Source organism: Polyodon spathula, chromosome 21 (assembly GCF_017654505.1).
Source record: "Polyodon spathula isolate WHYD16114869_AA chromosome 21, ASM1765450v1, whole genome shotgun sequence".
In the NCBI taxonomy this organism is placed as follows: Eukaryota; Metazoa; Chordata; class Actinopteri; order Acipenseriformes; family Polyodontidae; genus Polyodon; species Polyodon spathula.
Genome location: NC_054554.1, coordinates 15,321,734 through 15,348,544, shown reverse-complemented (window position 1 = coordinate 15,348,544; position 26,811 = coordinate 15,321,734). Strand labels below are relative to the sequence as shown.

The window sequence follows — 26,811 nt, the reverse complement described above, 5'->3', positions numbered from 1 at the left end:
TTAATTCATGTTTAAACTGTATTCAGCACCTTCATTCAGATTGCCAATGACCGCTTGCTTCTTCAAAAAATTGTTGCAGAGCTTCCAACTGAGTCCGAAGGCCAGCATGTTGTGTGTGAAGGTTCTGCAGGAAAAAAAAAACAACAATGCTTGCATGTTACTTGTGCTTATACTTTGGATATGCAGATATTTCACAGACAATGCTTCCAAAACAATGACCTAATGTCAGGTGTGTAGTTCCCCCCCAAGATCAATGTGACAAGGTGCTACTTTGGAAAACGTTTGAAATTACTACTCACCCCAGTTGTCCAAATGCAATATTTTCATTGAACCTCAGGCTGTCATGCTTTTCTTCCTGGTTCATGTGACACTACTTCTCCCTGGCAAAGGCACAATCCACAGCTTAGAGCTTAGCTGGGCCACCTACATGGCTACTTTTACTAAGGAGGTGGTGTGGTACAGAGTAAACTGCTAGTAGACAAAGTAGCTGTCGTAGCAAATTCAATCTTTCATCTAAGTTAGCAGTGACTAACAGTAATCTTACACTATTAAGACAGTGGGTGGAGAATATTACAAATATGATTACTTTAAAGCAAACAAAACAACGTACTATTAGGTTAGTCTCCCAGTCAAGAGAAAGAGAGGGAGACAGAGAAAGAAAAAAAAAGAAAAAGAATGATAGAGATTGATAGAGAGCAAACAAACACAGTAGTTAATGTTAGAGGCAAGGTCCCACACAAACAGCTAAATTACATAACCAAATTGAACAAAATGTAGACAAAATAACAGGTATTATTATTATACTTATATAAATATAAGTATTTATTTTGAATGCCTTAAGCTAATTCAAATTCAAGAGATGCATGTCACAGTTACAAAAATCCTCTAAGTGACAGTCTGGAAGTTTTTTTCAGTGGGAGTTAGATTTGAGATAGTTAAAAAAAGAAGGTGGTTAAAATTAAGCAAAGATGTGCTGGTCAGTTTTCAACAAGAGCTTTTATTTCCGGATGATCCTCTAAAGCCATTCATTTTGCCAAAGCAAACAGTCTGTGCCAAAGCCTGCAGCTGCTCGGATATACAAGTTAATTTTGAATTAAAATTAATTTCATATTAATTAGATGTTTTTCACGCCACTCTCAACTAAAGCCAAGCATGATACACTAGATCAGTCATGTTTATCGATATACTTTTATTAGTACTTTGAGATCTAAGGGTAGGTTTTGAAGATACCTTTGTCAACATAGCTCCGCAGAAATAACCATCATAATATATAAACAGTTTATTTATGTTGTGGCCAAATTAGCAAATGGGGACAATATTGTTCAGTGCAAGGGAGATATAATAACCCTGACTAGTTATTATGTTTGTACTATAGCCACAAATACATTTTGTTGATGGTTTTCCAAAAAAAAAAAAAAAAAAAAAAAAAAAAAAAAACAGGCCAACAATGATTCCAAATTATTTTGGAACACCCTCTATAGCATTGAACTACTCAGCTACTGCAAATAAATGTACTACTGCTGCTCCCAATACATTTCAATTAAGATGTAACATATGCTTTGATCATGGTTTTAATGGTGCCACCTTAATTAAAAATAAAATGTAATCCCGGGTCGATTTAACACTGCTAGGCAACGGTAAATGGCAAATGCCACTTTGTATACTTGGTGCTATGAAATCAAGTAGTCATGATTTCAGTGTAGCATATATAGCTTAGTCTTTGAACCACAAACTAAAAACCCCTCTGGTATCAAGTAGAGCTTTTTGTAATGGTCGAAAGAAAGTGAGAGAAAGAGAAAGAGAATTGGTTGAAAAGACTGACCTCTTTTCCTTTTCCTCCCCAGCATATCTCCTGGAGAGCAGCAGGGCACAAGGAAACAAAGGGTTAAAAGATGCATGCAAGAGATGAAAAAAAAGAAAATGGAGGGAGAAGGAGAAAAGAAGCTAATGACAAACACAAGATAGACAGTTCATGCAAAAAGCAAAGCAAAGCATGTCGTATGTGTGATCACTTTACAAGGACAACTTTTCCATAGCAACCTACATCTGGAGCACAACTGGTTTATATTCCACAGACAATGCAGTGCAATGCAATGTTACAGTAAGTACTGTAACGTACTTTAGAGACAAATGTGCCTAAAGGTAGCATAACCCCACCACTGGTTGACCATATACACAGGCTTACTTCTGGGAAAGAACAGATGTATAACTTCCAGCTCCCCAGGCAGCCTATCAGTCTCTCTCAGAGGAATCTCACAGGAAAAGGACTTAATAAAGTGAAAACCAGATGGTGGAATAAACCCAGGGAAAAGCTAGACTTGGTCTCTGGAATAAAGAGCCGAAGACCAGGTAGTTGTAAACTGCCATACAAAAAGATAAGGATATACTGTATACGTATATTACTGTCAAAAAATCAATAAATCCTGACAAAATAGGAAAGATATTGAAAAAAAAACAGGTTACACTAAGACATGTGTGTGCTACATGTTTAGAATTACACAGCACAAAACAATGAATATTTAAACAGTTTACACTCCAGAGAATATGTTAAAATTTAAGGTTATAGAATTGTGTTGTTTATTTAGTGGTGGTAATCAGCAGACAGAAGCAGATGTTTGGTTGAAGCTTCAAAAAGAGCAAAAAAAATCACTCTTCTGATGATCCAGAATGACAGAGGAAAAAATAAATAAAAAAATCAGTAAAAGCACTGAACCTTCTGCTTCTGCAAATATGTTGGTGGCATCGGATGTTAGTACAGTACTACTGCATGATTTGAATTCTGCTGCTCTTCCATGATCGAGCACGGTAAGTGCACATTTCAAGTTTCATTTGTATTTGAATTCTATTAGTGTCTTATATTAAAATGAATGAATTCCATTACATGAGAGTAGCTGTTAAAAATTCATGCTGAGTTTAGAATCGGCTCTTGCCAAGATAAGCACCAACTAAGACATAGTTTTACAGTAAACTAATGTGATCCATTTGCGTCTCCATCCGTTCCGATGACGTAGATGTCCTTATGCCTGTTGTTGATGGCTAAAGTGTAATCCTGGCTCCAGGGATCAGCTTATTTTGCTTCCCTGGTGCATAAGCACACACAACGGCTGTGATGCTGGCTCCAGGGATCAACCACAGTGTGGTCTCCCCAGCACCTCAGCATGACAACTGTCTGGATTGAACTGAGTAGGGTACATCTTAGTGGTCTTCAAGTGGGCATCTTCCATCCTTGGTGTTTCGTCGACTAGCCCACAATACCTCAAAGGGCTTTCTTTCTATTGTGCTTGAAATCCCCAAACAGAATCTTTCTGTCAACCACAGCCAGTTGCTGATCCTCTCTGCTGCTTCAGATAAGTTCTTCACTATGAAACTTATTACCACTGAATCCGACATCTCTGGGAAACTGGGTTTTACTGTGTGCCACAAATCCTCGATAACTTACCTCCACTGGGTAAACCCAGACTCTCCATCCACTTCAGCAGCTAGTTGAACATACCAAAGTCTCTTCCTCTCATACGCCTCATTCACAACATCATCTCATGGCACTGTTAACTCTACAAGATGAACAAGGCATGCTGATCCAGACCACAAGACAATATCTGGTTGAAGGTTAGTTGTGGCAATCTCAGGTTTAAAAATAAGCTGTTGACCAACATCTACCAGCATTTTCCAGTAGCAGCTTCCAGTTGTCCTAAACAAGGCTTGAGTTTAATACCTTTTCTTGGTGGTTGCTCCCCTGGACGGAGGAATGTTGTCCTTTGTGTGTAATGTTTTGATGGAACTGGTGGCAACTTATTGGCCATGTTATGTTTGTCTTCCAATCCTAAGGCCAAACAAGGCAGCACCTGGTCATGGCACCACGCAAACCATCCTTTACTAAGACCCACCTTACATCCTGTCAAAATGTGCCTTAAAGATGATGGTTTAGGTTCTGTGGTGATGGGAGAACATCATATGTTGACCTGATAAGGAAACTGATCCTGTCTTCTTCCATTATCCATAGGTCTCGCCAGCCGATCTTGTGTTGTTCCACACTCTCCCATCTCATCCTTTCTACCTGTTTGCCCTGAGAAACTGCCTTTAAGCACCTCATCCTCTCCTCCTGCTTTTGCACATCATTGACTACCAGCTTCCTCTGTTGAGCTGGGGTTGCCTTGTGCCATGTAGGAGGAGCTGAACTAAGACCAAGACCCCCCTCTTCTATGCTGAACTTGCCCCATGATATCACCAATTCGAAGGGCAGCCTTTGCATCTTCCACGGTTTCATTTGCCGCCCACTTCCTTCCAGTTTTCAACACAGGTGCTGCCTCCCTTATGCATTTATCTCATGACTCTATTAATGTCATTTCCAGTTGGATCTTGGCATACTTAAAGTCCTCTGTCATAGCAGACACTGATAGCTGCATCATTCCTTTACCATAAAGCCCCACTCTGCTGAGGCAACGTGGAACTCCCAACCAGTTCCTGACGTATGAACTGATTAAAACTTCCAGCTTCTTTACTATTGTCAAGGAAACCTCATACACAGTCTGTGGTTACAGCAGCCTTGGCAGTAGACCAAACTGAAAGCACCAGAGTTTCAGTTTGCCCAGTAAAGCGCTGCTGTCTATGCTCTTCAACACTTCTACTGCTTGTTGTCTCACTTCTCTCACACAAGCTGTGTCCTTTAGGTCCCTATCATAACATCTCCTAAGACTTTTCGTTGGCTTCTCAGAGATGCTCCTTGATTTAGTGGGCTTGAATTGCATTCGTGCCCACTCAATGTTATTAGTTAATTTGCCCAATAACCGATTAGTGCAGGCTACTGTTGTAGTCATTGTTGTCATGTCATCCATGTATGCTCGAATTGGTGGTAGTCGCATTCCAGAAGCCAAGCTCTCTCCTCCCACTACCCATTTTGATGCCCTAATAATCACTTCCATTGCCATGGTAAAATCCAGTGGAAAAATGGTGCATCCTGCCATTAACTTCTAGGCATTGTCACGTAGTGCTGAATTCTGAAGTTGAAAAACAAAATTGCAAATCTCCAAAGTAAGCTTTTAGTAAATGTGTTATTGTCATTGGTACACTGAAAAAATCAAATGCAGCCCAAAGTTGTTCATATGGCACTGAACCGTATGCGTTAGCCAAATCCAGGAATGTGACATGGAGCTCCTTCCTCTCCTTTTCAGCTGATTTGTTGCCAGATCACACTGATGTGTTCTAAGCATCCCGGGAAACCTGGAATGCCGGCCTTTTGTACTGAAGTGTCAATGAAACAGTTCTTAATAGGTAAATAGACAATCTCTGAGCAATAATGCTGAAGAAAATCTTGCCTTCCACATTTAACAGGTAAATAGGGCAAAACTGACTGATGCTTGTAGAATCTTTTTCTTTTGGTACAAAGACATCATCTGCTCTGCGCCATTCTCTTGGCACAATATGTTTGTCCCATGCTACTTTCATAAAGTTCCACAGGATTCATAGAACTCCAGAAGCATTCTTGTACACTTTGCACATTACTCCATTAGGCCCTGGAGATGAAGCCTTTGCTTTTTTCACAGCTTACTCTACTTCTTTCCACTTGGGTGAAGGAATCATAAGAACATAAGAACATAAGAAAGTTTACAAACGAGAGGAGGCCATTCGGCCCATCTTGCTCGTTTGGTTGTTAGTAGCTTATTGATCCCAAAATCTCATCAAGCAGCTTCTTGAAGGATCCCAGGGTGTCAGCTTCAACAACATTACTGGGGAGTTGATTCCAGACCCTCACAATTCTCTGTGTAAAAAAGTGTCTCCTATTTTCTGTTCTGAATGCCCCTTTTTCTAAACTCCATTTGTGACCCCTGGTCCTTGTTTCTTTTTTCAGGCTGAAAAAGTCCCTTGCGTCGACACTGTCAATACCTTTTAGAATTTTGAATGCTTGAATTAGGTCGCCACGTAGTCTTCTTTGTTCAAGACTGAACAGATTCAATTCTTTTAGCCTGTCTGCATATGACATGCCTTTTAAGCCCGGAATAATTCTGGTCGCTCTTCTTTGCACTCTTTCTAGAGCAGCAATATCTTTTTATAGCGAGGTGACCAGAACTGCACACAATATTCAAGATGAGGTCTTACAAGGGCATTGTACAGTTTTAACATTACTTCCCTTGATTTAAATTCAACACTTTTCACAATGTATCCGAGTATCTTGTTAGCCTTTTTTATAGCTTCCCCACATTGCCTAGATGAAGACATTTCTGAGTCAACAAAAACTCCTAGGTCTTTTTCATAGATTCCTTCTCCAATTTCAATATCTCCCATATGATATTTATAATGTACATTTTTATTTCCTGCGTGCAGTACCTTACACTTTTCTCTATTAAATGTCATTTGCCATGTATCTGCCCAGTTCTGAATCTTGTCTAGATCATTTTGAATGACCTTTGCTGCTGCAACAGTGTTTGCCACTCCTCCTACTTTTGTGTCGTCTGCAAATTTAACAAGTTTGCTTACTATACCAGAATCTAAATCATTAATGTAGATTAGGAATAGCAGAGGACCTAATACTGATCCCTGTGGTACACCGCTGGTTACCACACTCCATTCTGAGGTTTTTCCTCTAATAAGTACTTTCTGTTTTCTACATGTTAACCACTCCCTAATCCATGTACATGTGTTTCCTTGAATCCCAACTGCGTTCAGTTTGAGAATTAATCTTTTGTGCGGGACTTTGTCAAAAGCTTTCTGGAAATCTAAATAAACCATGTCATATGCTTTGCAATTATCCATTATCGATGTTGCATCCTCAAAAAAATCAAGCAAGTTAGTTAGGCACGATCTCCCTTTCCTAAAACCATGTTGACTGTCTCCCAGTACCCTGTTACCATATAGGTAATTTTCCATTTTGGATCTTATTATAGTTTCCATAAGTTTGCATATAATAGAAGTCAGGCTTACTGGTCTGTAGTTACCTGGTTCAGTTTTGTTTCCCTTTTTGTGGATCGGTATTACGTTTGCAATTTTCCAGTCTGTCGGTACCACCCCTGTGTCAAGAGACTGCTGCATGATCTCGGTTAGCGGTTTGTAAATTACTTCTTTCATTTCTTTGAGTACTACTGGGAGGATCTCATCCGGCCCAGGGGATTTGACATAGGCTCCTGCTTTTTTGAATCTGTATTTCCTCAAAATATCTCTACAGCTCAAACATAGATTCTTTTAATGTATATTTTTCTCACTGGTGAATAACTTTTTTACAAATTTGAATGGGTCTTTATAAAAGTTAGTTCTCGTACACTCCTTTTTGCAACATTTCTCTAGGCACTCAGCTCTGCGCAATGTTGCTACCTTATCTTTTATGACCCTTTTTAACAGATTGAGTGCCTCCTTCTGACTTTGCTCCGCTCTTCTCCATTGCTTCCTCAGCTGCTTCCTTTTTCTAACTATGCGTTCAATCTCCTGCTGTCGTCTAGACTTTCCAGGAATAGTTTGTGCTTTTTCCTTCCTTTTTTCAACTCCAAACCTCTTGCTTCCATATGCATAGATGATGTCCCCAAATTTATTCAGCTTCTTTTCAAATGTTCCACTTAACCTTTCCAAAGTAAAACAGAGATCTGTATTTACTGTGTCCCACGCAGTTTTCTTACTAGCTCTTGGCCATTTTACTCCAGGCTTGTGCCCGTTGAGGTTCTTTTCTCTCTTACGCTGGTTTGTCTGACCAGGTTCACAAGGACCATTAGGTTGATCACTAGTTGGATTCTTGCAAGTCCTCCTCACGTCTATGGCAGAGGTGCTGATATCCTGCGAACAGTGGTTTGCTTCCTGTCGCTGGATTTCATTCGACTGACTTTGTAAGAAGTACTGATCAATGCGAGGCAGTTGTCCCTTCTCCCTCAAGCATTTAATTCTCCCTTGATGAATCTTCAAACCCCTGACCATTGTCGCCTTGCTCCAGACGCAAACACAAACCTGGAGTTCCATGTCTTTGCTAACTGCAAATCTTGAGCTAGTCCTTTGTGAAGTGTTCTCCATTCTCATACCCGTTTCCTTTCCTAAGTCATTAACCATGTTGTCTAACATTGTGTCATCTTCTGCCCCCGCTCTCGCAGACTCTAGGGGTATTTTTCTCTTTCATTTCTTAGAAGCCTTGGGTGGGTGTCTCCAGCATCCTGTAAACACAGAGCTGGATACTGCCGACAAGGGTAGCTAACCCCTGCCAGCCCCAGTGGGGTTTCTTTCCCCCTGTCTGGTGTCTCTCCAGGCTGTCACAAGATCTTCCCCTTGTTGCCAGCTGCACATTCACAGCAGTCAGTGGACATGTCCAGATGTTCATGATTTCCATTACATGAGAGTAGATGTTAAAACTTCATGCTGATTTTAGACTCGGCTCTCATCAAGAGAAGCACCAACTAAGATGCAGGTTTACAGTAAAGTAATGTGATCCATCTGCGTTTCCATCCATTCTGATTATGTAGATAGCCTTCTGCCTGGTGTTGATGGCTAAAGTCTAATGCTGGCTCCAGGGATCAGCTTATTTTACCTCCTTGGTGCATCAGTACACAGAAAATAATACATTTTCCTAATCATTAGCATGTAATTGGCAAGTTATTATTATATTATAATAATCCGTAGTAGCCATTTACAGCCATAAAGATTATATCAGAACTCCCAGAGTTTACAGTCTTATTATGTAAAGCTGTAAGGTTATAAGGTTTGTTATGTACAGGTCACGTGGACATCTTAACTGACTTCACCACAGCACACAAACTGTCAGTTTAATGAAAATGACGGCCAGATTTCAAAATGTTACTGATGAAAACAGACGTGTTAGTTGAAAATCAGGGGTTATATGTGCTACTTTTTCAAGCTATTGTAAACGGTTACAACTAATAACAAATAAAGTACACCAAAGTGTGAAATAAAAAGCCTGTAATTGTATTCCAGATCTCCAGGTAACATGGATACTCCACCTTTGGTCTCATCATGTATCTTGTCACAAGAGTTTATTATTATTATTATTATTATTATTATTATTATTATATGTTTCTTTTTTAACTGCCTGTTTTGTCACATGTGACGTAAAAAGTTATACCCTGCTTAGGGGAGGAGTAATGATTAGCTGTAGTGATTGTGAGAGTAATATGATTAGAAATTAAACCAACATAAAAGATCTGTAAGCCAGTTTTTCTCCTAGTTTAAGTCTGTATTTCAGATTTATTTATTTGTAGCTTTTATTGTTGTTGTGGACTATTTGGCTGTCACTGTTGTTGCTGTTCCGTCTTGATGGCAGTACACTGTGTTTATTCATTATTAGAAAAGGGATTGATTGCAGTCTTCTTATGTGACAGTCAGCACTCTGATTGGCTGACTGGCTGGTGATGCAGTCGTTATCGGCATGAGAAGGGTGTTGGTTCAGTTATACATACCATAATGAAAGATTTCTGGGGGTGCTCCTGCCAAGCACTATATATTAAGTAAAATATAATTATACTATACACTACAGCATAAATGAAATGGGGGGGGGGGGGGGGGGGGGGGGGGGGGGGGGATGACTATATAACATATATATTTTTAAAAAGCCAAGGTGGTACCTACATGGTTTCTTGCAGCTCATCAAACACATTTCAATGTAAAATCAAAATGTAAAGGCTGTAATGAACAGAGATTGAAAGCTGTGTTCCACCCCCAGGTTCATTATGGCAGCTTATCTATCTTGTAGTGGGAGATCTCTTCCTTCTCTCACTGTGGACTACATCAAAGAAGGCAGCGTTCTAGAAACGCAGTGTGTGCCTGTATCGACCAGAGCAGAGCAGTGTGAAATGAGTTTCAATTAAACCAGTGGTTTTCAACCTCGATCCTCTGGGACCCCTGTGTCTGCAGGTTTTCATTCTAGCCGAACTTTCAATTACTTAACTAAACCCTTAATTTAACTAATTAGCTTAACTTGTCCTTTTTAATTGCTTTCAGCTTTTAAACAGTTGGAGATTTCAACTAAACTATAACATGTTGCAAACAACTTGAAATCTGCAACTTCGTAGGTGCTAAGAACAATCAAAAAGGCCTTTTTAAGCTAATTATTAGTTCAATTAAGGGCTTAGTTAACTAATAGAGAGCTCAGTTGGAATGAAAACAAGAAGACACAGGGGTCCCTGCGGAACGTGGTTGAAACGCAACTCAGTTACACCAATACATACATTCTAATAACCATGGCTTTAAAACACAGCATCCTGCATTTAAACAAGTAACAGGTTTTAGAGCAATGCTGTTCTGAATCTCATCAACTGTTCATCCACTGTACAGTGTCCTCATCATATAATAAAGTTAAAGTAACACTGTGCCAGGGCAGAAGCCCTACTGCTATAAATAGTGTGTGTGTGGGTGTAAATGCAAGGTTGTCAGGGATGAGGTTAAATCTGTCCCTGCCAGTAATCACAGGTGTGGCCATTTATTGGGCAATTGTGGCCATGTATTTATTACCATCATTATACAGGTCTCATATTGCCCTATGTAAAATTAAAACTTATTACAGGGATGGAAATAACCCATTCCAGGTTTCAATACAAGCTTGATTAGCCCCAGTGTATAGATAACAAGCTCAGGTGTGTCTGATTAAATTCATCGTGAAACCAGGAATGGATCAAGCCGTTATGCAATGGCAATCTTTTTTCCAGCTCTACATTATGATAAATGTGCATGTGATTTTTTTTTTAATGGTAATTTTCTATTTACTGCATCAGCCACTGAAAATAAGTTAGTCATTGGAAAAGCAGAGCCATAACATAAGGATTTTCATGCGACCTCTAGAAGTAGAGATGTCACACTGTCACAAAGAACCTGGAGTGGGGGACGTCAGACCAGAAACAGGAACCAGGAAATAAACAAAGAGAGGTGGAGTTTGATGGAGCTGAGCGAATGGTCTCGCTCAGCATTTAATAGTGCACAGACAGACAGAAAATAAAAGGTTGCAAGACAAACAAAACACAGGACAAGGCATTGGTAGCCAAAACAAAGAGATGAAACAAAACGGACTAACACTAAACAAACACAGTGAACTTCTATTTGAACTATTATTATTACAATTATTATTACCTCCGTCTCCAATCCCATTCTCCACTCACCAAACACACAACCCAGAGAGAGTGAAAACATGCAGCTTTTATGCAGCTGTACAGAGACTCGATTGCTAATCAATCATTCAATTGGAGTCGCGGTACAACTGCATGTGAATTAATAAAGTGCAATTCACCGTGCTCATATATTATTACTTTTTACTTGCACAAGAAGGGCTGTGCAATCCTCGTGCCTAAATACAAATATACATTTTAAACACTTGTGTTACACAGACCGGTTAATATCCCGTGTACCAATGACTATACACCAACATTAACACACAACAAACAACACAAAAGACACACAGGGGCGGGCACTTTGCCACACACACATTGTCTCATTCAATCAGCTTTTAAGAAGAGAGATCATTGTCCCCGTGTAGATGCCTCTAAAGCTAATGGGGCTCCCTTTAAACCGTGATACACATTTGAAGCAGCCTAAGTTTGTTTGGTTTATAAACAGCAGGAATATGCTTTGGACACTACTGTTGAATTATTACCTATCATCTAAAAATTACACATTTACAATAATCAATGCATCTTTTATGTATGACAATGTATTGTATGAAATGAATAATACTAGGCAAGATTTAGTGGAATTATGTTGTACTTTAACCCAATATATATATATTGGGCTTGGTGGTCTAGTGATTAAAGAAATGGGCTTGCTACCACAGACTCACTGTGTGACCTCGAGCAAGTCACTTAACGTCCTTGTACTCCATCCTTTGGATAAGACATAAAACCGAGGAAGTATTGTAAGTGACTCTGCAGCAGCAGTTGCGATACATAATTCACCCCCTAGTCTCTGTAAGACGCTTTGGAAAAAAGAATCTTTTCTTAATGAATTTATAAATTATATATATATATATATATATATATATATATATATATATATATATATATATATATGTCATATATAATTATTCTGGTGCACTTGAACAAGACCAACTGTACACAGTACTGTCCACCACAGTAATTACTCTCGGTATAGTAGCGATATATTAAAATGGCTGCACAGTGAACTTCATGAACATTTTTTAATGCCGCTTTAAAAGAAAAGTCATTTTGTTTGATGAAGAAAAGAGAAACTGCGGCATCTATGTGTCAGAAGATGGAGACGCAATTGAAAGGCTATGTAATACTATAATATTACCAGTATAGTACTTGTTAAAATTATCAACGTGGGTACGGCTTCAAAATGAACAATCATTTATTTATGTCTTTCTTTCTCTATCTGGAGAAGCACAAGAAACAGGAACACTAAGGTATGTACTGCTTAATGCCATATTCTCCATCACTCTCTGATTCTTTAACTTACTCACTGTTATTATGGTCTGTGTCTGGTTTAACTACGGGAACCCTAGTAGTGTAAACTCCAAAGTCCTAACTCAAACCTAAAATAAACAACACAATTATGTAACACATTTCTTGCACTAATTTTGCTTGAGAACGTGACAGTCACATTGGTCTGGGAAAACAACAAAGTAGACTGAAATAACGTTCAAGGTAATTTACCCTTTCCCAGCTACCATAAACTGCAATGACTGTCACTCAATACTGAAAGAACATATTGTCTTTTCCCATTTGCATTTGCAATATAGTAGGTGATGTAATCTGATGTTTTAGTGTACAGTAATACAGTGTTCCCTGCTGACACCTAAAAATTAAAAAGTAATTTAACTGTTAATTATTGTGTTTTTTTTTCATTAAGAGTTAAATTGAATGGAGGGGCGACTTAAATTCAAGTAAACACAGGGTGTGTGAAAAATTCTAGAAATTTGTAGAAAATTAAAAATAAAAACTGAAATAGCTTGGTGGGATAAGTGTCCCCCCCCCCCCCCCCCCCCCCCCCCTTTTGTAATAGCAATCCTAAATTAGCTCAGGTGTAACCAATCACTTTCAAAATCACACACCAAGTAAGTGGCCTCCACCGATGTTAAATTGTAGTGATCAGGGGATGGGTATAGAAAAATTTCCCTTGAATATCTCTTGGAGCACGGTCAAGACAATTATTAAGATGTGGAAGGTGTATGGCACCACCAAGACCCTGCCTAGATCATGTTGTCCCTCCAAACTGGATGACCGAGCAAGAAGACTGATCAGAGAGGCTACCAAGAGGCCAATGGCAACTTTGCAATAGCTACAGACTTTTATGGCCAAGACTGGTCAAAGTGTGCATGTACGAACAATATCCCAAGCACTCCACAAATAAGGCCTGTATTTTACTGAAGAAAGCCCACCTTGAATCCCTTTTGAAGTATGCAAAAAAATACGCAGGAGATTTTGTAGCCATGTGGCAAAAAGTTTTGTGGTCTGACAAAACTAAAATGCAACTTTTTGGCTAAATGCAAAGCGGTATGTTTGACGCAAACCCAATACAGCACATGACCAAAGAACACCATCCCTACTGTGAAGCATGGTGGTGGCAGCATCACGTTATGGGGATGTTTCTCATGGGCAGGGACTGGGGCACTTGTCAGGATAGAAGAAAAAATGAATAGAGCAAAGTACAGAGAAGTCCTTGAGGAAAACCTGCTGCCCTCTGCAAGAAAGCTGAAACTGGGACGGAAATTCACCTTTCAGCATGACAATGACCCAAAGCACACAGCCAAAGCTACACAGGAGTGGCTAAGGATCAAAAAAGTAAATGTCCTTGAGTGGCCCAGTCAGAGCCCCGACCTAAATCCTATCGGAAATTTGTGGCATGACTTAAAGATTGCTGTCCATCAACGCTCCCCAAGGAACTTGACAGAGCTTGAACAGTTTTGTAAAGATAAATGGTCAAATATTGCCAAATCTAGGTGTGCAAAGTTGGTAGAGACCTATCCCAAAAGATTCACAGCTGTAATTGCTGCCAAAGATGCTTCCACCAAGTATTAACGCAGCGGGGTAGAGACTTATCCAATTATAGTCGTTCAGTTTTGTATTTTAAAACTTTCTTTTCTCAATAAAAAACTTTTTTTATATATAGCTATTTGGTTTAATGGATTTACCTTTTTAACAAAATGATAAGCATCTCATATCTGCAAGATATTTCTAGTTGCTAGTTTTCTAGATTCTTTCAAGAGACTGGATGACACCAGTTAAAAGGAAGATAATTTAGCAATACCTACCAGATCGGCTGCTGTGTTAAATGTGTGTGTGGCAGGCTGGTGAGTGGATAGAGGCCCAGAGACAGTCTGGAGTTCAAAAAAATAACTATTATTATAAACACAAAAATGAAAGGGCACAAGGGCCAAAACAAAGCAATTTAAACACAAATAAAGCAAAAATACACTCACAAAAATAAAGGTTTCCAGGCTATCCAGCCTTCACTAGATCCAAAACACCAAAACACCAAAACACCAAAACACCAAAACACCAAAACACCAAAACACCAAAACACCAATCTACTTCCTCAGCTCCCTCCTCCTAAATGAGAAGCAGAGGCCTCCTTTTATGTCAGGTGGCTGGGCGCTGATTGATCGTTAATTAAACTAATCATCTAATCAACCCCAGCCACCTGAACACAATTAACCCAGGCAGGTAGGGGAATTTAACCCCATCCCTGCCAATTTCTAAAGAGCAGAGCTGTGCTCTGCCACAGTGTGTAAAGTTAGATCTTCTCTCCTTTCTTTTCTTCAGGGAAATGCAGCACCACTGTAAAAACAAGGTGGAAGGTTTAAGCATGTATAAAGAGAGCTGACCTGTCTTAAAGGACATAGCCGCTTCCCTCCCATGCACAGCTACACCCCAAGGGAGCTTCGCAGCTATGCACACACACGCACACACAGAGGATTATGGAGTTAAAAAGATGGACATACCAGCCTTTCTTGGTTTCTTTTCAGGCTGATTCTCACCATCTCTGTTAAAGAAAAAAAAAAACATCAAAACCTCACCTATATGATCTACAACTGTGGCCAAAAGTTTTCCATCAACCTACAGAATTAACAAATTTTGCTTCATAAAGTCAAATGAAACTTGCTGAATAATGTTATGTTAAGATAATGAATTACATAAAGCTTTGTAGTATTCTGTATACTAAAGGAAAAATTGACAAAAATTGAAAAATGTGACATTTCGAAATCTAACATGAAATAGTGTACTACTATTATGGCTTCCAATAGACTTTTGCAATATCAAGTTGTAGTTTATTTGATTACATGATGTTAAATAAAATGTCAAAAGTATGTTCATAAATACACAATGATTTGCAGAAGTCTTCACCAATAATGTGACATTTTGTTGAATTACAGATAATGTATGCACAGTTTTTCAAACAAACTTTTTTTTTTTATTCAAAGCTGCAGTGGTTAAACTGAACACTGTTATATGAGGAGAAGGTTAAATGTCAGCAAAACTTGCAAAGAAAATGTACAAAATGAAATTTACTGGTTGCATAAGTATTCAGCCCTTTAAGTCAGTACTTGGTAGAAGCACCTTTTGCATCAATTGCTGTCTTTTGATTCTTTTTGGATAGGTCTCTACTAACTTTGCACAGTAGGATGGTGAGATTTTTGCCCATTATTCACAGGGGAACTGCTCCAGTTCCAATAAATGTGTTGGGGATTGTCGATGAACTGTAATCTTCAAGTCTTGCCATAAATTTTGATTGGATTCAAGTCAGGACTTTGACTGGGCCACTCAAGAATATGAACTCTCTTCTTGTTCAACCACTCCAGTGTGTCATTGTCCTGCTGAAATGTGAATTTCCTCCACATAGTTTCAGTGTCTTGGCTGACTCAAATAGGATTTCCTCAAGGATTAGCCTGTACTATGCACCATCCATACTCCCCTCTGTCCTGACAAGCTTCCCAGTCCCTGCTGAAGAGAAGCATCCCTACAACATGATGCTACCACCATGCTTGAAGTTGGGATGGTGTTGACTGAATGATGTGCAATGTTAGGCTTGCACCAGATGTAATGCTTGGAATTTAGAATGAAAAGTACAATTTTTGTCTCGTCTGACCACAAAACCTTATTCCATATGTCTGCAATATCATCTACATGCTTTAAGATGAGGCTTTTTTAATGTCTCCTTTCTTGTCACCCATCCATACTGGCCAGCTTTGTGTAGGGACTGGCTTATTGTTGATGTGTCAACGATAACTCTCATCTCAGACACAGAACTTTGCAGATCTTTCAAGGTAATTGTTGGCTTCAGAGTGACATCCTGAACCAGTTTCCTGCTTGCCAGCTGCTCAGTTTGGGAGGGAGACCTGATCTGGGTTGTGTCTGTGTGGCATGATGCATCTTCCATTTCTTAATGATGGACTTCACTGTGCTGAGAGGGATAATCAGCACCTTTTAAATGTTCTTGTACCCTGCTCTGTGCATCTCTAGCACTTTATGCCTGACTTGTTTCGAAAGCTCCTTGGTCTTCATGGTTGCTTTGTTGGATCTCTATGTGAGTTGCAGCTTGAATGTTTTTATATACCTACAAGTTAAACCACTTTGAGTACACACAGTCTGAAATCATTTCACTAATTGTGTTACCTTTCAAACAAATCATTTGCACCTGAGCTGATTTAGGGCTGCAGTAGCAAAGGGGTTGAATATGTATGCAACTGAGATTAATCTGTTTTTCTCTGTAAATCTTATTTATATTCTATATGCATTTTTTAACTTTATCAATGTGGATTAGTTTGTGTAGACTCTACATGTAAAGTCTAATTTGAAAGAGTTGTGGAGTACTCAGGTGCCAACAAAATGTGAACTCTTTGCAGAACACTTCTGCAAACCATTGTATGTATGTATAGATAGATAGATAGATAGATAGATAGATAGATAGATAGATAGATAGATAGATAGATAGATAGATAGACAGATAGATAGATAGATAGATAGATAGATGTCTCAATCCTAAAATTGTAGTTGATTCAAAACTATAGCTATAGCTGTACTGATACGTACCTATAAAAACTATGTAGATAAAATAGGCGTTTATGTTTTTAATGAATTCCTAATTTAAAAAAAAATTAAATACACAAACACATGCCTCTATAAACCCAGTCTCACTAGTATTCTTGATTCAGATACCTACTCCTCTAATAACTTTATTCTTTTACACAACAACGCCACCTGTTGGTACAGTCACTTCTCTCCTATCTAATTACAGTTTACATCGCTCCCTTGACAATCAAACAGCAACATTCAAGTAAAGAATTAGCCCTCTGTTTTCACAAAGTATTTGTTATTGAGTCTATAAAGTGGAGGTTCCTGGAACTACAGCAATTACACAGAACTGCTTGTGACCAGCTGGTTTTTACACTTCTGTTTTAGAGTATGTTTGACATTACCATCTGATTTTTGCCGATGATGCCTGGGGAATGTTTTTTTTTTTGATTGTCTGAAAATCAGACAAACAACAAATATGGCAAACCTGGAAAATGCACAGTAGAAGCATGAAACAATGTTTTGTAGGGCTATGTGGCAAAGTGCCCGCCCGTGTGTATTTTCTGTTATATGTTGTGTGTTAATGTTGGTGTATAGTCATTGGTACACGGGATATAAACGGGTCTGTGTAACACAAGTGTTTAAAATGTATATTTGTATTTAGGCACAAGGATTGCACAGCACTTCACGTGCAAATAAAAAGTAATAATATGTGAGCACAGGGAATTGCACTTTATTAATTCACGTGCAGTTGTACCTTGACTCCAATTGAATGATTGATTAGCAATCAAGTCACGGTACAGCTGCATAAAAGCTACATGTTTTCACATACTTGGGGTTGTGTGTTCGGTGAGTGGAGAACGGGATAGGAGACGGAGGTAATACTTGTGATAAGAATATTAGTTATTAATGTTAGTATTTTTGTATGTTACAACCGTTTATTTTCTGTCTGTTCTGTTCACTCATTAAATGCTGAGTGAAGCCATTCGCTCAGCTCCACCAAACTCCACCTCTCTCTGTTGCTTATTTCCTGGCTCTGGTCTGACGTCACCCACTCCGGCCGTCTTTGTGACACATGGTGTCAGAACCGGGATTACCAGCACCCCCTAGGCGCAGACCAGAGCAGGAACTGCAATTTCTTGTTTAAAAAAAAAAAAAATGTCAGAAGACGCCGTCAGGCTGAGAGACTGGATCCGGGACAATGCTGGGCTGGAAGCACTGTCCATGCCTATAGCCATCCGGGTCCTGTGGCTGATGGACAGAGAGTTATGTGAGGCAAATGAGAGGGAACACACCCCAAACTCCCCGGAGGAAGGTGTGGAGTTGGTCCTCTGCTACCTGGAGGTAGCTATAAATAGAACAGCAGCCCAGGTAGCAGGGTCTCCAGCGCCCTGGTGGGGGGACCTCGAGTGACCAGTGCCCAGACGGGGGAACAGCAAGTGTCCAGCACCCAGACAAGGGGACCACGAGAGTCCAGCGCCCAGACAGGGGGACCGCGGGGATCCAAAGCCCGAGAGGGAGCTGTTCCCATCTCCACCAGCAGAGGGTGAGTGCCTGCTGGTATCACTTCGACTACTGTCACCACCTGGAGGAGAGGAGCAGGTGCTTCATCTGCCGCCATCACCTTCCCCTGCAAGTGAGGGAGAGCCGCGCCAGTCCCCTGCAAGTGAGGGAGAGCCACACCAGTCCCCTGCAAGTGAGGGAGAGAAGAGGGCCAACACCTGCACCCCAGCTTGTCCTGACTCCCTGCCTTGCTTCGCCCAAGTATGCCTGCCTCGCTTTGCCTAAGGATGCCTGCTACGCTTCTCCCAAGGATGCCTGCCTCGCTTCGCCCAAGGATGCCTGCCTGGCATTGCCTGGGGTTGCCTGTCGCTCCTTATCGCTTGGGGTTGCCTGTCGCTCCGCATCGTCTGGGGTTGCCAGCTGCTTCGCATCGCCTGGGGTTGCCTGTTGCTCCACACTGCACTTTGAGCAAGAATTTGGGTATTTTAAGGGAGGAGGTGGCCATTGAGGCCATGTGTGCTTTTCACAAGGGGGGTATATGTGGCAAAGTGCCCGCCGCTGTGTGTATTTTCTGTTATATGTTGTGTTAATGACTGATTAGCAATCGAGTCATAGTACAGCTGCATAAAAGCAACATGTTTTCACATACTCGGGGTTGTGTGTTCGGTGAGTGGAGAACGGGATAGGAGGCGGTGGTAATACTTGTGATAAGAATATTAGTTAAATATCTGCTCACCGTGTTTGTCTGTATAGTCCATTTTGCTTGTCTTTTTATTTTGGCGACGAGTGCCGTGTCCTGTATTTTTGTATGTTACAACCGTTTATTTTCTGTCTGTTCTGTTCACTCATTAAATGCTGAGCGAAACCATTCGCTCAGCTCCACCAAACTCCACCTCTCTCTCTGTTGCTTATTTTAACTGGTCTGATGTCACCCACTCCGGCCATCTTTGTGACAGGCTGTTATTTTAGGCTGTTATTTTAAGTTTAATTTTCTAAACATCAGCAATTTAGTATAAACCCACTTAAATGTTTGGAGTTTAACATATTGCTAATGTTATTGGATGTGTGCAGCATTTCACTCTCTATGGAAGAGACAAAATATTAAATATGAAATAAATTGGCTTACACTGTAGAGGCTAACACATTTAGTCTGCATATATTTAGATGTCATTTTAAACATTTAACGATTGTCGAACATTTAAACTTTTACCTATTAACACTGTCATATTAACAAGCACCATTATTATTATTATTATTAACCCATTCTTTTTGTAGACTGGTCTTCGTAGCTTGCTCTCCAGGCCTCCGAAGAAGCCCTTGACATTTTCTGTCTTGGACGATGTGTTCTTCAGTAGCCGCTCTGCAATGTCCTTTTTGCCTGCCAGCCAGCTGTTGGCAGTTTTCAGGTAAGAGTCGATACCTGCAGCCGGCTTCTCCATGAAGTCACTAGGAGATAGAAGCGTTTTTCCTACAAGGAGACAGAACGTGCAGAGAAAATGACTTTGCTATGTGCTTGATCTCAAACAAATTACTAGAACCAGTGATTTTAATTATGGTTTTTTTGTTGTTGTTGTTGTTATAGTTATGATTTTTTTAAATTTTAATTACAGTTATTAGTTTAATGTTAGTTATAGTTATTATTACATTTAACTAAATATAATTGTAGTTATTATTTAGTTATTATTACAGTTAACAGAGTTGTGATGACCTTAAAATCTGCTGAGGTAAAAATAATTTGGGTCATGCCAGGCTCTGCACATCTTCACAGTACACTCCTTACGATAGCCAACCACAAAAATGTACTGATCAGAGATTATCATTTACTAGCCAAGGCTTGCTGTACAGCCCTCCACACACTTTAACGCTAGTCAAATAGATTCTGTATGCTAGTAAAAAGTAGGCTGTTCAGTTTGATTTTTACTTAACAATTTACAAAAGCTATATTTAGGTTTTTACACTAAACTAACTTATAGAAAAATAATTAAACCATTTAATTTGCAGTTGTAAATGTTTAAGTAGAACCTCAATACCTGTTGAAAACAAGGCATATAGAAGGGTTAAATATGTAAGCAACTACCTGAATCAATGATAACCATGAACAAAAAAATAAATAAAAAAATAAAAACTATGAATAAAAAATAAAAATAAAACATTTGCCTTTTCTGTACAATGCAAAATGTGCCTGGCTCACCGGCTTTCCAAGACATCTGGAGAAATCATACTGTAGAGCCATATTTATAAAGCATTTATCTTTTTTTCTTATTGGAAAACAACAAAAAGAAGTTGTCGTGTCAGATAAATCTTTCAAGTGCTAATTTAACAGTCCCAATAGGAAGTCCAGATTTACTTTGATTTTTGTTGAAAATGCTTTATGAATATGGACTATACTGAAACAAAAACGGATATCAAATTGTACATTTTCTATAGACTTACATTACCATTCCATATTCATATAACAGCTGTAACGTAATATAGCACTCGTTTTGTTTGATTAACTTTGATTAAATAATTTACTGGGTTTTTTAAATCTATTTTTCCATTCAAACAGAGAATGGGTCTAATCGACCTTTATGCTTAAAAAAAAAAAAAAAAAAAAAAAATCATATTCAACATGCAACAAAGTCACGGTTACCAACATTCTAACTGAAATACGTTTGGTCACAGTGGAGCTATACGTATAGATCCTACACACATTTAAAAATTGTCTCAAATAAACTGCACCACATAAAAAGACTTTTATAGCAGAAATTTACAGGTAAAAATAATATGCATAGAACAGAACTAACTTGCAGTTATTATTTGGAGTCTGAGGTTTACCCCGCTTCTGCTTCAGCACAGCTGGACTCAGAGTCACTAAACGAGACAAACAGACCTGCTTCATCCTGCCGTGGAGACTTCAGCAGTCGGTCAGGGTATTGTGAATAATATTCATTAAGTGTTTCACTCTTGCGCCCCATTCTAATATCAAACTAGTAACTGTCACTGAGTACCTATAGCAAAAACTTACCTACACCTTAATCCAATAATTTAAAAGTAGGTTTTGAATGGTTCTGTAGCTGGCAAATGATTGATTGACAGTCATTTAAACAAATGAAAGCATTCTAGCTCTGCTTCAGTCAACAAGATCTGTCAGAACAGGACTGCCCGTCACTCCCACCACCACCAGCAGGGGAGGAGCACCTGCTGGTGCCACCTTCACCAGTAGGGGAAGAGCGCCTGCTGGTGCCACTTCCGCCATCAGGGGAAGAGTGCCTGCTGGTGCTTCCACCGCCAGTAGAGGGGGAACAGCCGGAGCTGCCTCTCCCTCCAGCTTCAGCAGAGGGGGAACAGCCGGAGCTGCCTCTCCCTCCACCACCAGCAGAGGGGGAACAGCCGGAGCTGCCTCTCCCTCCACCACCAGCAGAGGGGGAACAGCCGGAGCTGCCTCTCCCTCCACCACCAGCAGAGGGGGAACAGCCGGAGCTGCCTCTCCCTCCACCACCAGCAGAGGGGGAACAGCCGGAGCTGCCTCTCCCTCCACCACCAGCAGAGGGGGAACAGCCGGAGCTGCCTCTCCCTCCAACACCAGCAGAGGGGGAACAGCCGGAGCTGTGTCTCCCTCCAACGCCAGCAGAGGGGGGACAGCGGGCGCTGTCTCTTCCTCCACCACCAGCAGAAGATGCTGGAGGTCCCTCCCAGCCTCTGTACCGGCTGCTGAGGGGAGTGCGGAGACAAGCTGCCCAGCGGCTAAGAGGCACAGCACCGCCCAAGGATGCCTGCACAGCACCGCCCAAGGATGCTCCGACCCCTTCACTCTGGGATGCTGGGGTTGCCTGCCTGCCTGCCCGCATCGCCTAGAGAAATTCTCAGTGTGCTTCCTCCTAGGGATGCTGGTCCGCCGGCGCCTAGGGTCACTGTTGGCCCGCCGTCGCCCAGGGGGAAGGTGCTGCCATCCCGAAAGTTAGAGAGGATGGAGCTACCGTCCAGAGCGCCAAAAGGTCCAGCATTGCCAGCGCCACCAGGGGGTCCAGCGTCGCCAGGGGGTCCAGAGGGTCCAGAGGGAGCCAGGCTGCCGTTCCCGCCTCCACCACCAGAGGGAGCCTGGCCACCGTTCCCGCCTCCACCACCAGAGGGTTCAGTCCCGCCGGGAGGACGCCAGATGGGGAACAAGATATTCCACCTTGGCCGCCCCCATGGACCACGGACGTCTCCCCATCCTAGGACCGGACAAAGAACTTTGGGACTTGAGGGGGGAGGTGGCCGTTGGGGCCATGTGTGCTTGGCACAAGGGGGGGCATATGTGACGGGGGACTGCCCCGTCTATATGAATGTGTTTAGAACTGGCAGGGAGGGGGTTAAATTCCTCCCTGCCAGGAAAACATGTGAGAATGTGGCTGGAGCTCTAATTGAATGATTAGTAATTATTGATTAATTGGGCTCCAGCCACAGGGGATAAAAGCCAGGGGAGAGGCGCTGGCTGGAGTGTGTTTTCTATTTGGAAGTTTGCTTTGTGTTGGAGAATTATTTTTTTTGGAAGAAAGGAGTGTCTTGTTTAAAGACTTGGAACCTGACCATTTATTTTTTGTAAGTTCACTTATTATTTTTGTTTGAACCTCTTTCTGTTGGCCCTTGTGTCTATTTATTTGATTATTTTATTTAATAAAGAACTTTATTTTTTTTTTACTTTACATTGTCTCTGAGCCTCAGCCCTCTGTCATCCTGTCACACTGAGACATACAATAAGTGTGGTGACATCAAGTAGAACTCAGATTCCATTGACAACAATTGACATTCACACATGTCAGAAATATAAAACAATCGTTTATTTAAGGAAAAAATGGGGTGCACAACTAATCTAATATTACAGAAAGGAAAGGCTATATAGGTTAAAGATATTCATGAATAGTAATATGCAGTTCATTGATTCCATAGTCAAATGATTACAACGACCATAACAGTATTAGCATACATGGTTAATATACTAATATTGAATATGACTTATAACACAAAGTGTCTACATTGCATTAGTATTTTCAATAGCTGTTTCTCGTTGTAATCGATCATGTCAAAATGCACGAGAATTATTTCAACTTCCCATTCAGAACGGAATCCAACATTTTAGTAACTAATTTAGCAAATTAGTTTTACTGTGTTTATTGAGTTTAGACGTGATGTACCAAACTAATAATATGTTATCAACCTCAGTTGATTATATATTCAAATTAACTCAAATGGGACAATGATGAAATTATCTGCATTTACGAGGCAACTCCTTTTGAGCTGCATATTTCAAACAAACATAGTACATTTCTTACAATCTAAAACAGGAAGTTATATTCTATTCCTAGAACAGTTTCCACTTAACTTGATAGCATTTGCTTCGGTTACTTTCTCGAGCCATAAAGTATTTAATATTAGACATGTTGAATACTTATCGATTTCCATATACAGAAGTCAGTCTGTGTCGATGAATACTGCAGCTCTTCGGATCCACAATTTCAATGTAGACGGCACTTTTCTGTATGCATTATTGCATAAGCTCGCAATACAAATACTGTAGTTCTTTTCAAATGGAGATCAGCTTCTTGATCTCCAAGGCTTGCAGAATTTATAAGTATGCACGTCTATAAAGAGGTATGTGAAAAATATAGCGAACAAGGGGTGAGGCTTGGCTGGAGATGCAGTACTGATGTCCTTTTGCTATGCAGGTCCTTTTAAACCTACTTTACTCTGAAAAACATTTTAAACAGCGTGTGTAAAATAAACAGCACTTGTGAAAATAAATTGGACCTGACGTGCCAGACAAGCGCGAAGGAGACAAGCAGTAAAGAGAAATTACATCTTTAATTGATTTAATCAGTAAACACAGGACATTAGGAAAACACTGCAGCTCACAGTCAAACAGCCGTGTGTATTTCTGATAACAAAAAAGCTGAAACTTGGAGCAGCTGATTCAAATTCAGCGCCGTTCTGAGACACGGGGGAGGGGCGAAACCAACAACACAGCTATAAACGAGGCAACCTTCCCAGCAATAGCGAGTGGAAGCGACAGTGTGGGAGAAGTACAGGCGTGGAAAAGTGCAGAGCAGTTTAGAAGCAGTTTGAAAGCAGGCTGACAGCTGTAGAAGAAACTAAACTTTCAAAATTTTGATGAGCAAAACCAACATCAAGAGAACGAAAGGAACAACATCCAGGGCCCTATTAACAGTGGTGACCCTACAGCAAAAAGAAGGGAGGTCATGATTGTTGTGAACTCCATATTGAAAAACACAGCAAGTTCAGTTCGCAGTTTGGATCCCCTTACTACAACAGTGTGCTGCCTTCCAGACGCCTCTGTCACGCACATCAATGAGAACGTGGACAGGCTCCTAGAACGAACAGGAGATGACCCGGTAGTAGTGATCCAACTGTGTACAAACATCGGAAGAGACAGACCAAAATCCCTGCAAAACAAATTCAGAGAGCTAGGAAGGAAGACCAAAACCATGGTATTTTCTGGGATACTGCAGACACCTTGCTAAGGACCATACGGACAGCTGGAACTAATTAATCTAAATGCATGGCTGAAGACGTGGTGCACACGGAAGGCTTCACCTATCTTGATCATTGGACTACATTCTACAACAAGGACTATCTGTATAGATGGGACGGACTGCACTTAAATAACAAGGGAATGAGTCTACTTGGAGAAAAGATCCTTGAGCAGGTTCAGAAGCATTTAAACTAGAAAGGAAGGGGGGAGAAATCAACAAAAAAACAGAAGTGAGACTGCATGAAAACAAGGACAACAACTCTGGTAAGACAACCATTAAATGTAGTTATATAAATGCTAGAAGTATCAGAAACAGAATTTTAGAACTTGAAGGTACTGCACTAACAAGTAACTATGATGTGATAGGTGTTACAGAAACTTGGTTGTCTGAGAGTGATGGGGACGAATATAATATTTGCGGGTATGCACTGTATAGGAAAGACAGGCAGGACAGAAGAGGAGGAGGGGTAGTGCTATACATAAGAAAGTCTTGAAGCCCAGATGTTAAACCTGGACAAAGAAAATAATGCCGAATCAATATGGGTCAGAATAGCATGCTATAGACTGCCAGATTCAGAATATGAGCAAAATAATCTGTTATACAATGACATTAGAAATGCGTGTAGCAAAGGAGAAGCCATACTAATGGGGGATTTCAACTTCCCCCCCCCATATAAAATGTGAAAACCCGATGGGTAGCACGACGGATGAAATTGAAATGGTGGGAATGACAAAGGACTGCTTCCTAACACAATTTGTCAAGGCACCGACTAGAGGGGAGATCGTGTCTAACTAACCTGCTTGATTTTTTTGAGGATGCAACATCAATAATGGATAATTGCAAAGCATATGACATGGTTTATTTAGATTTCCAGAAAACTTTTGACAAAGTCCCACTATAAAGATTAATTCTCAAACTGAATGCAGTAGGGATTCAAGGAAACACATGTATGTGGATTTGGGAGTGGTTAACATGACATTTGCAATCATTATTGTTCTTAATTCATTATTGTATTGGTCTGTGTTACCAGAGTTCACTAGCTGCTCTCTGCTTCTTGCTGCTTCCATAGACACAGGCTAGATCATCCAAATAGTCTTTATACAAGTAAGTCAGCTAGTGAACAGATAATTTGTTTCCTTTTGTATTGCTGGCATTGCATAGATGTGAAATGGATGGCAGTTGTTGTTAAGAACAACTCAAAACAACTGCAAACATTACAAAAAGGTAAGGAAACAGTACAAGCTATTTGAAATGTAATATATTCATAAAGCTGCTTTTCTATGTTTTGCTTTACTAATACTGTATTACAATACATCACTTGTGATTGGTTGTTAAGGATACAAATATTGATAAAAAAAAAACAAACACAAAGTCAAGATTACAATCCATACATTTAATTAAATCACTTCTTCCTATTAGCTTGCACTGACCCAAGTCTCCAGTCTCCCGTGAACTCTATAACATCCAAGTTCTTTATGTTAAAGAATTTGTTGTGTCCTCAATCTACAATAGTGAAGTACGTCATCAGCATATATTCTGGAAATCTTTCATGCACACGCACACGCACACACAAGAAAATGTAAATTGAAGCTACTTACCCTTTAAAAGTAGGGCATTTAGTCTGTGAATGCAGTATGAGGTATTAGTAGGAAAAGGATTATAAATCTAGTTTTACATGTACAATAATCACGTTCTCGAGAGGAGATTTTGCTGGTCCTAATAAACGAGTTTATCAAGCAAGTTAAGTATTACTAACTAACATTAGGCCTATATTTCATTTGGTTTTTATTACTATGTTCTGTTTCAGTATAAATTGAAAGAAAACTGTCTAATGCATTTAAATTGCTCATTGAGAA

The 26,811-nt window shown here is 40.2% G+C and overlaps 1 pseudogene; it reads right to left on the bottom strand.

Annotated features, from left to right (window-relative positions):
* Nucleotides 1–21,400, bottom strand: LOC121296704 (annotated as a pseudogene).
* Between the last annotated feature and the right edge of the window lie 5,411 nt (nt 21,401–26,811).